Source organism: Rhagoletis zephyria, unplaced genomic scaffold (genome assembly GCF_001687245.7).
Source record: "Rhagoletis zephyria isolate East Lansing unplaced genomic scaffold, Rhagoletis_zephyria_1.1 Rzeph_scaffold_15310, whole genome shotgun sequence".
Classification (NCBI taxonomy): Eukaryota; Metazoa; Arthropoda; class Insecta; order Diptera; family Tephritidae; genus Rhagoletis; species Rhagoletis zephyria.
Window position 1 is genome coordinate 1 of NW_016172377.1, and position 13177 is coordinate 13177.

Below are 13177 nucleotides of genomic sequence, written 5' to 3' on the forward strand. Positions count from 1 at the left end.
CATCAATTGGAAAGATAATAAACGTGAAAAAGTGCAGTAAAGTAGTTAAAAAAGGGAAAGTAAATTTTTTATGTGGTACTTATTCACATTAACCATATTATTCGTGGATTTGCTGGAAATTAAGTAATATAAGATTTCGCACCGATTAGGCCAGTAGCTCCATGCAACCTTGTTGGGAAATTTAAATTTGGCGCTGCCATATCACGTACATGAATGGAAGATAGCGATAAATTTTCTTTCACTTTTGCTTGTACCATGTCTCATAGCATGCTATGAAGCTGTGAAATTTTAGCCGAACTAAAATTATAAAGAATAATTGAATTCTTTTGCTTTTGCTTTAATTTTATATTAATTACGTGTGTATCATACATATGAGCCATTCTATTTTAAGTCGGACAGATTTCGCTTCAATTTGTTTTTATGCATTCTTTATATGAAATAAGCTAACATGCGTTCAAGCAATTTTTATTTTTTTTATTTTTTTTCTTCGGAGATATGGGGCTGGGTTCTGTAACTGAGAAAATATGTACTCACAACCACAAACTCACCGAATAAAATTCAGTGAGTTTTCGGAAGAGAAGTGTATACAATTTTGATAGCTTAAATGTAGAATACCTACAATTCCCAAATTACAAAAATGTATAATAGGATCGATAGGGCACTTAGGCAGGGTTGCCACTCTGGTAAATAATTACCAAGTTACAGAATCCCCTGATCTGTCAAAGTTTGGGTTTTTTTCGTGATTCTGACGAATCATGTACTTCTTCAAATCGTTATATCTTGAGTTCTGCTCATCGTAGAGACTTCATCTCAACAAAAATTGCAATAATATATATACCAAGAATGATAGAATACAAGATTGCGCCAACCGAGCTGAGAGCAACTGGCCGTGACGTCAATAAATACCAGAATGAGAGAGCAAGACGAACTCGACAAGAAAAAGAAGAAGCATCGACCAAAAGGCAGTGTTGCCAAGTTTTGACTTTGAAAAAGCACCAAATTTTTATTGGTGTATTTTATGGACTTTGTATGAATACATAATTTTATTGTAAGGATGCCGATTCAAAAATCAANGATTTCTTCTGGCTGGCGACTAAAACTAAAATAATGCACTTCAGACCACCCCATATTCGCATTTCTGTACTTAATATTGTTTTCCATAATTATGAGTGTTTGCATAAAAACATGACGCCTTGCGATTGTAAAACCAAAATAGACACCGTACATATGTTTAAATATCTTGACGTTATCCTTGACGAACACCTTAAATGGAACCTGCACATCTCTCATCTACAAAAAAAGCTCCGATCGTCGGCTTATTTCCTAAAGCATCTGACCTTCTGCGCAAATTACAGTGTTTTATATCATGCATATTTATCTTTGTCCGAATCGTATTTAAGGCATGGTATCACTGCATGGGGCTCATCAGTACATTGTAGAAAACTACAACAAAGTCAAAATTATAATTTGAAAATACTATCAAAGAAAAGAAATATATATTCCCAACTTACAAACCTGAACAAAGAATTAGATTTATTAGATGTGAAGTCGATTTATAAGTTATCGATTCTAAATGAATTCTATGACGAAAACGCATTGAAAATACCAATTTCCCACAACCATGGAACACGAAGGCGCCTTGAAAACAGGCTTTCAGTTCCAAAATTCACGAACAATTATTCCAAAAATTCACTTTCGGTAGTAATTCCATCTCTGTTTAATGCGCTTCCATTACATTTAACAAATTTACCAAACACGTTCAAACGAAAAACTTTAATTAAAAGACATTTTAAGAGTTTATTGTGATAAAGTCAAATTCTGAAAACAAAGGTTACCACAAAAGCTACCACAATATTAAAAAAATTTTTATCAAACTGGCATTAAAATCTGTACTAAATAAACTTCTGCGTATCATAATTTATTTATGTAACTACTTTTTATTTAAAACCTGTTTTGATAAGTCATTTAAAGCTATTGAAAGCCTAACATCCATAATAATAAGCAAAACATTTGCAACTTGCTATCACAACACCTAGGTATAAGTTAATCTATTGTTATAAGAACATACGGTATAAACCTATAAACCTGCAGACAAGCACTAAAGCTTCGCGGGTTAGACTTAAGTAAACTTTGTAAACTGAACTCATGAACTGAATAAAAAAAAATCAATCAATCAATCAATGATTGAAGGTGCTGCCACATATTTCTTTGTCGCTTATGATTGTCACTGTGCCATGATTTTGTTTAAATTTTTGTAAAATTGCTTACCACACTTACGATTGCTATAAATTTTGCTTCTATTTTTTCAAGATTTTCTAACTTGGTGTCTTCAAACTAAAAACAAAAGCACCAAAAACGCATCAAGCACAAAACTCAAAAATTTTCGCGTTTTGAATACCCACTAAATTTGGTGCGAAAAGCATCAAGTTGGCAACAGTGAATGTGAACAAAAGTATTTTATGACGTCAGCAATTGGGTGGATGCTAGTGATGTGCCGAGTCGAGTCGACTCGAGTTCTGACTCGAGTACTTTAGAAGTACTCACGTACTCGAGTAAGCAAATTATAGTATTCGCATACACAGACTCGAGTACGGGTCTCGAGTACTTATAATTATCAAACCGCGAATCAGGTATTTTTGATATATAAATGTCGGTTTAGCGTTAAAAAAATATATATATATTTACCAAATACACCACACAACTAAATTAATTTTAATATCGTTATAGGTATTAATTGCCAAAGATGAAAGGAATTTTAAATTCCAAAGGAGTAATTTTATTGTTTATGAATCTAGATCTCATGGAATATTGTCATTATAATTGAAGTACTAGTTGAACTTTTAAGGTACTGAAGATTTATTTGTTTTAACTCATTATTTACTTTGGATTTTTTTTTATGACAGACTACTAAGTTCTAGTTCTACTATGATAAATAAAGCAACTGTTATTGAACCCTATATTTATTTAATTTTAATTATCATTTGTAAGTATGTAAGAATTAGATTTCTATGTTTGGATCTACATAAATCGGATATACTATCTTGGAGTTAATAATAATATCATGTTAATTAAAAAGTCGGCATTTCGGTTGGGTGCATGTTCAGCAGTCGAATCTATAACATATTCGAATACCGAGCTCTGAACTCGAATACTTGATCCGAGTATCTGACTCGAATCCTGACTCGATTCTTTTTTTTATGAGTACCAAAATACTCGAGTACCAAAAATAGCCGACTCGGCACATCACTAGTGGATGCTGTCAAATCGACGAAAGAGGGTTAGCGGTCCGCGAATGGCGCGCCCTTTATTTTCTGGATCGTGTATATATATGTTATATTTCGTGCTTTTTCTGAAAGTGTCGTATTAAAAAAAACGGGATAAGTTAGTTTAAGAGCATGCAGCCATACTAATCTTGAAAGGTTAATAAAAGCTCGGTGTACATTTTTAGCGCATAATTTCAAAAATGCCAAATTTTGCAATGCAATGCAATATTATAGACAATGGCGTAAATTAAGGTAATTACATGGTATGCCAAAATAAATAGAAAATTGTGCACATTTTTATAGAAGTATTTTTGCAACGCCATAATATGGCAAAATTTAACATATCGTCGCTTAAAGCACAAAACAGCGTATCAACAAAATGTAAAATCTTGTATCAAGATAATGCAAAACCGCGTATGTGAGGTTGCATAAATTATTCTTATACCAGAGCGCCCTTGTGCACAAGGGTATACTAACTTAGTTCGCATAACGGTTGTTTGTAACAGTCAAAACGAATCGAGATAGATATGGACAAATGTATACATAAATGATCAGAATTAAAAGAGATGTCGATTAAGCTATGTCTGTCTGTCTGTCCGTCCGTCCGTCCATCCGTCTGTCCGTGTGCACGATAACTCGAGAAAAATTTGAGATATCTCAACGAAATTTGGTATGTAGGTTTCCCTTTATACAAGATAGGTTGGTATTGAAAATGGATGAAATCGAACTGTAACCACGCCCACTTCCATATAACGGTATTTTCGAAAAATGCAAAAACTGCGATATTTCAGTAAATATTAGATGCAAATTGTTGAAAATTAGTATGTGGAGTAGAATTGTGGTAAAAAATAATAATGTTATGAAATTTTTGGAAAATGGGCGTGACCCCGCCCACTTCTGCAGAAATGCTGTATCTCAGTAGCCGCTTACCAAACTCGATACGAGGCTTGGGTTGGGTCTAGCTAAGAAATCTGTTGAACATCTTTGAAATCGGGCAATAACCACGCCCCCCTCTATATTACATTAGTTTACAGAAACACGAAAACTGCGATAAATCAGTAACTACTGGAGCTAATTCACTTAAAATCGATTATTGCAATAACCACTTAGCAGAAAATAAGAATATTATAATTTTTTGGATAATGGGCGCGGCGCCGCCCACTTATGACCACAAATGTTTATCTCGGTAACTGATTTATCAATTTCCACCAAACTTGGTGCACTTAATAACCCTGGTACGAAAAATCAATTTGTTGAAAATTATTCAAATCGGACCAAAATGACACCCGCTTCCCGTATAACGGTAAATTTCAGAAATACGAAAACTCCGATATTTCAATAACTGAGGACGTTAATTTACCCCAAGTTAATAGTTACAACAATCTCCTAACAATAAATAATACTGCTATAGACTTTTAGGAATTGGGCGTAGTACCGCCCCCTTTACAATTATAAAGGTTTACCTCGGTAACCACTTTATCGATTTGTACCTATGTAACTAGGTTCAATTATATATTAAGTCTAACTCTGCATATTATTGGAAATGTTTGAAATCGGGTAAACACCCCTACTTATCATGCAAAGGTAGTTCAGAGAAAGTTGAAACGAATAAAGTTCGGTTTCGCCCGAACTTATACTTCTTTACTTGTCGAGAGATTAAAAGCACTCATATTTCAAAATAGTTATCTTTTTTATAAAGCAACCACATTTCTGGCTAGTATATTTCAGGAAGAATGGATAAGGATTGATCCAAGAGCTTGTGTGAGCAAATTGCATTTTTGGCAGCAAATGTCAGTTACGCGGTTTTGCAGAATGACGATACACGGTTTTGTACCATAACGACGATATGTTAAGCTAAAAATGCTCTATGTACCTACTATGGCGAATACTGCCAACGCGACGCGAACAACAAGAAAATGGCAGAAAGTTCCAGGAATGACGTAGAATATTCGACAGCGAGAAACGTCAAGTGGACGAATATTGCGAACACCGAGAGAATGAGCGATAGACGGCAGAACCATCTAGAGTTGCCATGAGTGCGAGCGCAGGTATATATGTAAGGTCGGTACTTCAGCAAGTTACAAGTCAATTGCGAATCAGCAAACTACAAGTCAAGTTTTGCTAATTGTTGTTATTACATAAACAAGTATTGTAAAGTATTGTAAAGTGTTTGTTGTACAATAAAGTTAATTGTACTTAGTCGATTCCAATAGCAGTCCGGGTTACAGGATTTAGTCCGAACTTATAAGAAGTCCTTCCTATTGACATAAAACGTGTAGGTGGGAACACTTTTGAGAGAGTAACTGAGGAACTGAGGAACAGTTGTTCCTAGTCAGAAGTTATAGGATTTAGTCCGGAGTTTTTTTTTCCTGTAAGTTCATGAAAAGTGTCGAACGATCAGCTGATTTGCATGTGCAAACAAAAACAAAAAGCGGTATAAGCAAAGAACCTTAAATTTGTAAAAAAATGGAAGCAAACGACGAAATATTTGAATTTGTATAGATTTTAATAAGTTTTTAGTTGATAATTAATTATTGAATCATGGTTTCCATATGTACATATATATTCAGCCTTAAGCGAAGCGCACATTGGCGCGATTCTGTCGTTGCGAATCCGCAAGCCCAAAAATTACAACAATGCTACCCATACATTTTAATGCGCTAGCGCACACTTGCACGATTCCGTCGCTGCGAATTTTTCGAACATTCAATGTTCAATGAAAGGTGTCACAGCAATAAAGGCAAAGAAAAAAAAAACGTGTAATGTACAAAAACTAATAAAAACGTTCGTAATAATAGTATTTTGCATGATAAAAATATAGTAAGGTAGAACCGCTGAGAGTCACTTTTAAAATTCTTGACGTTTCCAAACAATTTAATTTTTAAATTTACTCACAAACTCACACACACATTTTCATTTTCAATCTCAAGCAACAACAATTTCGAACAATTTCAATTTTTTATTTTCACTTTTATATGATTTTAAAATGTTGGCAAACTTCAAAAAAAAATCATGGCCGACAAATTGAGAGAACGGTTCTACCTTGCTATGTTTTTATCATGGTATTTTGTACGATTTGGGCACGCCGAGTGCGAAAATACACGAAATAAAGGGAAAATTGAGTGAATTGTACATCGGAAATCGACGCGAAAAAATCGCTCAAGTGTGCGCACGCTTGCGGATTCGAAGTTAACAGCCGAATTCGCAACGTATTCGCAACGATGGAATCGCGCTAATGTGCGCTTCGCTTTATGATGAGTTTCATTTTGCCCGAACCGGGTCACGATGTAGGGAACAAAGGTGGCGCACATCTCGGTACTGCTATTCCGCTCTCAGTGAATTTGACGGAATCGCTGTTTGTATGACTTCAAACTTGTGCAACTTCTTTACGTTTTTCTTGCAATATTTCTTCTTTCCCATTTTTGTTCACGATTTGGCATTTGTCTCACGCAACTGAACCAGTGTGACGTCACACACAAGTTATTCTCAAAAACCCGCTCTAATGGGCGAAATCTTGTATTCTATCATTGTTGCCGTGTATTCACTACGGGTGGACGAAAAGATTTCGGGCGAAATTGTTCTCCTGCGAAACTCACGATTAGGTGATTTCAAGGTGTATTTAAAAAGGTGGTGTTGGAGCGACAGCTGAGTTTTTCACCGTGAAGGACATTACATCAAAATGACGTGTTTGTTGTAACTCATACCAATGAAAATATGGATATCTGCGTATAATTTGTTAGTGTAATGTTTTACTTATATACGGCTAACATCACCTTGTTAAATACGCCTTGGGTGATTTATTATGGGCTGATGAAAAATTTTCGGGTGAATTTTTTTTCTCGGGCAAAAATCAGGATAAGGCAAATATCTCAAAGATCATGTTTACACGAAGCTGAGCAAAAATCTGACAAAGAGCGGTTAACAAGTAATTAGTGTGAAAAGAAAAGCAAATATGCGCCGAAATGCCGATTTAGAAAAAGAAAATCGGCGCAAAGATGAGTGTTTCGATACCGATGCGTCTCGCAAGTGAGAAATTGGTCATTTAATTTTCTTTTGTGGCTTGTGTTTGGGCTTTAGCGCTTGTGGCGAAAATTTATTTATACTTTTATTTACTTTTTAACCGATTTAAAAAAAATTATGAGTTTACCAATTCGTCCATAACTTTGGACAACGTTAACCAATTTCTATAATTCTTTTTTTTTAAAGGAAAGTTGGTACCTCAGTGGTAGTCCCATAATAAATAGGTTTAGATCTGATAGGTAAAACATGATGAAATTAACGGTACTCTTAAATTTTTATATGAGAGTAGAAGTCGGTTTTGTTTTTTTGCTTAAAATTACTTCTTAATTTTTATTTTTTTAATTTATACTTTTTTAGCAGTGACACACACACATTTTTTCAAATAAATTTCACTTCATTTAAATTATTCTATGTAAACATACATACATATATATTCTCAATTATAAAAAAATGCAGTAGTAACAGATCATTATTCATAGAAAAAATAGTAACATGGTCAGATATGTATGTCTGAAAAATCAAAGGTATTTTTTTAACCAACTTCACTAAAATTTAATAGGCTATAAAACTGCATTCCAAAATTTTTCTCAAAAAATTCTGATTCAAAACTTTGAAATTTTGATTGCACTTCGCCGAATTTTTCAATTTTTTTTTTGTAATTTGGGCTTATATGTTGACATGTTTGTTAGATAACATATTTTTTATCCAAGCAGCAGCATGTTCGAGGAATGCAGTCTCAATTGAACCTTGAAAAGGGTTTGAAAGGTGCATTTCTAGGAATCTTTTCTGAAAAACAAGCGAAAATCAGGCCCCTTTCCAAAGGTCGTTCCACCTCCAGGCACATCAAGGAGTGCTTTGACACCCCCGAATCGGCTAGAGAATGCTCATCGTCTGTACTTGTGGGACCGAAGCCGTTTTTTGGATTCAGTTCGTTCTCCACGAGACTCATAATCGAAGCATGGGTAAACTTAGAACGCAGTAAGTGCTGCGGAGAGGTGGAGGCCTCAGACAGATTACATTTTTTGGCTATCTTTTTGCTGGGAAAGATAGAAATCTTTTGAATAGAGCCAACATGAAGTTTCTTATTGGCTAATTAAACGGTCATAATCACCTGCGCTGTCACATGCACCAGAGACGGATTGCAGTGCCTACTTGTCTTGAAGAGGAGGAGATGCCGGAGCATATTATGTGTGATTGTCCGGTATTGGCCAGACTAAGACTGCAATACTTCAGTTCAGTTCTTTCAGAGTCGACGAACTTAATGTCAGGAATTCATCTGCCAATTAGTGTTGCTGGTAGTATCTTGGGCCGTGAGGGTTGTGACCTATCATAGGGATAAACAAGATTTTCTATGTCCGTCAGCCCTTGTCAAATTTGGTTTGGAGACAAACCGGTTTCGTACCTAAATACATCATACAGCCACCCTGTCGGAAACAACAACAACCAAAAAGGGAAAATTTTCTACGTCCTTTGTTTCAGTTGCACCTATTAAATTTACATTTACATATGTATGTATGTTAGCACTTGCCATACAAAAAGCGAACGGTGCCAAAATATTTCGGAAAAATAATAAGATTTATATGAGCTGGACGAATTGGAAAATACGCCCAAAATCTAGTTTTTTATAAATAAAATCATGTGGAAAAAATAGTTTTTTTTTCAAAAAATTACTTGAGACGCTTACAAGGGCTGCATAAAAATGTTTAAAACCGTTATCTCAAGAATCAAGATAATGAGATTTTTTGTGGTATTTTCAAATCGGTCCAGCTTACGTAAATGTAATAAATTGGTAAAAGTGCTAATTTTTTTTTGGTGCGGCACCCTAATGTATATTTATCTTCATTTAAATCTTAATCGAAAATTTTAAAATTCGATTTAAAATAATATATATGTACATTTGTAAGGTTTTACTTAAATGGAATTATAAATTTTGAATTTTCTTACTACATAAAATACATACATACATTCTGCTATATTAACAAGGAACAAATAATCGAATCATCTAAGTCTCAAATAAATATTTCCGCAATATTCTATTTTCTAAAACTTCATTTTAGATTTGTTTCTGGATTTTTTAGACAGTTGCGCATGAGAATCTTTGTCAATCCCTGGTATTACAGCAAACGAAAATCATATTCCATGTTAGCATGCCCACCACGTAAAGCATAGCGGCTAAACCGACGCTAGCCTAGAACATAGAAAATAAGCAATTTTCTAGAAATTTTTTCGCTAAAAGTCCACATACCTGAAAGGAAAAATGCACGACAACCCAATGAGCCAAAGCGCCCCACACAAACATTAGTAGACCATTAGTGAAATGCACTGGAGAACGTATGGCAGTCCATTGGGCACGTGGCATGCTGCGCTGAAATACGACATCCTGCAGAAAAAGCGTTACCGACTGTCCAAAACCGAGCAGCACAGAAGAAACGCTAAGTTGAAGTTTGGATGTAGAGAAGCTGATGACTGAAATATTTGCGTAAATTACGTAATCCACCACTCGTTTAATTGATAACAGTATTTGAATTTGTTTGCTATACTTACGAATCAGCGCCAACGCCTTGCATACGCTGCCCAATGTGTGCCACTCGATTTTTCGCTTATACAGGCTGCTACCGAAGCGTGGCGTCATCAGCGAGAAGCACATCCACGGAAATGCCAGCAATGAGAAGAGAAATGGTATCTCGGCATTTTTGATTGCATGGTGACTGACCGCCAGCCCTGGTAGTACCGTTAGACACATTACATACGAAAAAATATCCGCCGACATGAGTAGAGTTGTCGAATAAAGCCTCGGCACTAACAATGCGCGCTGCAATGGCAACAAAGTCTTCTCCTTCAAACTCTTCCAAATGTGCGTGGTGACATTGCGTGACAAACGTTGGAATTTGTGCTGTCATCAAATAAATATGTACATATACACATTAGTATCTAAGATCATTTCACCCCACTTAATATTACCAAAATTACCAAATTTCCAGCTTCTGTAACATCAGCTGCCGCACCAGCATTTGCCGCTTCATCCAGCTGTTGTAAGCCATTCGAAGAAGCATTTGGATGTATTTTCTGCGACGCTGCCACGCTCGAGTGACTCTTACCAATCGTTGCTGAGCTGCCGCGCATCATTGACACGGTCTCATCCTCTTCGGGTATAATCTCCNGCAAAAAGTGCAGCCGTCGCAGGTCCGGGATGTTGTTCTCGTAATGTACTTTTCCATGGGCGTGGCAACTGCACCTCAATGCCATCGATTTGATCTGCAATGCTGGGTGGGAAGGCGCCCAACTGGTGATGTAGTGGCGGAAATGCGCTCTCCGCTGTGATCATCGAAATACGTTTGGTTATGGAACCTTCGCGATGACGCGTAATGATCAAACTAATGGGTATAAGGTTCACTAATAGAGCGGACATGAGAACTATGGACTGTGCTGTGCCGTAAAGTGTGCGTAGGCTGGTGAAGACGAACGAGAGGAAGAGTTGACAGAACGCTTCACCGCAGAGATGTATCGTTTTGCGAACAAACTTATCCTCGCGCGGACGTACCGCCTCCAAAATGACGTGGGTCTTCCAAATGAAGAGACTAGAACCGATTCCTTTAAGAAGAGAATTAAAGGTTACATTTATCTTTGGAATTACGTTTCCGAAGATAGTATTCTATATATATGCATATGTTTATACCACAATTGTCCGTAATAAGTCTTAGTATGGTGTCCTAAACTCATGAAATCAACCACGCGAATAAACCCGAAATGAATACAAAGAAGCCCAGAATTGTGTATAAGTAAATTTGATCTTGAACCTATCTCCCTTTCCTTTTAACTAATTTCTTGGGAGATGACCACTCAACATCATTAATACTTAAAGAAGCTGGCGCATGGATTAAGCGAAGGTCAAGCATTCGAGGACAATCCGATACCTATGAGTAACGACGATTGTGTATTTTAAATCCAGTTCGATAGGATATACAAAGTTGTAATACCAAAACCACCGGAGGTAGTTTTCCTGCCCTTTACGTTGACGACTGTTCGATATTGGCGTCCAGAAGTGGAATTGTTGACCTCTGCTCGAAAGTAAATAGCTGCCTCTCCGAACTTAGTCGTTTATTCACCGCATGGAGCCTAATCCTCTCCCCGACGAAATCAACGGTGGTACTTTTCACCACCTGAATGAAGCAGATCAGGTTTCAACTATGCGTTCACGTCGCTGACAAACCAATTTCGACGGTGACCAACTCCAAATTCTCAAACATACGGAGCGGTAACAAGGTTCTCACGTCACTTGCCAGTAGAACATGGTGCGAATACAAAGATACATTGTTGGCGCCTGTTGGGTCGCCGGAGACTTCTCCGACGCAGTGAACGAAGCCGCAGACTTGTCAAAATGCCGCAGGCCTATACAAAAGAACCATTAGACCCCACGACGTATAGACGAGCTATCAGTGGAATTCTGCCACTTTCGACCTATCAAAGGCGAATGTAGCTGCCTAGTGGGACGGTCTGGACACCGTAGCCGTCTCAACAGCCATTCAACCAGATTCGACCCCACGCACCCAATGAGAGTCCAGTATGTGGAAATAACCCTAAGATACCAACCACCTATTCACATTCGCACTTAGTTAACACCATAACGTCGAAACTATACGTTTACTGGGCCTACCTTCAGCTGTTACCGATTGATGGACAAATCCACCTAGGCGGCGACTAGTAGGGCCGCTACAACAATATAGGTCTGATATAGCTTTATACAGTCAAAGTTGGAGGATGAGTTTGCTCATCTGAATTGAAGTTGGAGCCGGCCTTTTGTCTCTCCAACCACCGAACTGTATATTAAACAGAAGTATCGGCCGTTCAGGAAACTTAAAGAACTAAACCGAAAACAAATCGACAAAGGGCTATGAGTAAGACCAAAGCTTTGAGGGCTGCTCAGCTATTAGAGAAGTTGAGGACTTGTTAGCTTACTTAAAGCAATAGATTTACAGATGGACCAACATATGAGAATTCGGTGTTTTGGAGTCTCTGCGCACTGAGATGTTGAAGATAATTGCAAAGCTGACGAATCGGCAGAGACATGAACGACCGCACACATCGCATAATGTATTTTGGAACGAATTTCCGTCATCCCGTGTCAAATTTCGTGTGCAGTCAAATCGGTTTCGGCTTTGTTCCATCTTCAGTGTCATTTAGCGTTCCCAACAACAACCAAAAAGAAAACCACACACATCCTTCCAGGAGAGGGCAGGATAGGTGTACCACTTGTATGTTATGGTATGCAAGAGTTCGCACTACTCTAAGAATCCAATGCACGAAGGAACAATTTTTTTGTTATGTGAAGCTTCCTGTAAAAGCTCTTCGGTGGTTTTATGTTTAAACAGGAAATAAATGTTCTTTTAACATGCCACCGTCAAATTGGAATATACGTCAAGAAATTAGAGATAGGCGCACCGAAAAATTTGAAGAATTTGAAAAGAGTTAAACACCTTTTATGCCATTGCCCGGCTTTAAGTAGATGAAGACTACGCTTTGGTAAAGTTTACAGCACTAACCCAGTGATTTGTAGACTAGTGAGAAAGACGGTACGATATTACAACAAGTCTCTAGTGACCTACGTGTAGAAGGAATGCATTCCCCAGCTATTTAAACCTATCGTAAACTGGCCTTAGAATGTAATGCGTATTTGCTGATACACTTCCTGAAAGTCTTCAAATCGTATTAACGCACGCATGTCGATGTTCTTAAACTCTTACCCGCAAAGAATCCATAGAATACTATAGCCACAGCTTGTGTTGTTGTAGAAATAATGACCCAAGCCGATGAGAAGAATATGCCGCTAATCATAAGCGACAAACATGTGATCAGCGTAGCGCAAAGAAAGAAGCGACGATATTCGGTGGTCTCAC

General features: G+C 37.2%; 1 pseudogene; it reads right to left on the bottom strand.

Annotated features, from left to right (window-relative positions):
- Positions 1-9365: 9365 nt before the first annotated feature.
- On the bottom strand, positions 9366-13172 carry LOC108378947 (uncharacterized; annotated as a pseudogene).
- Positions 13173-13177: the final 5 nt, after the last annotated feature.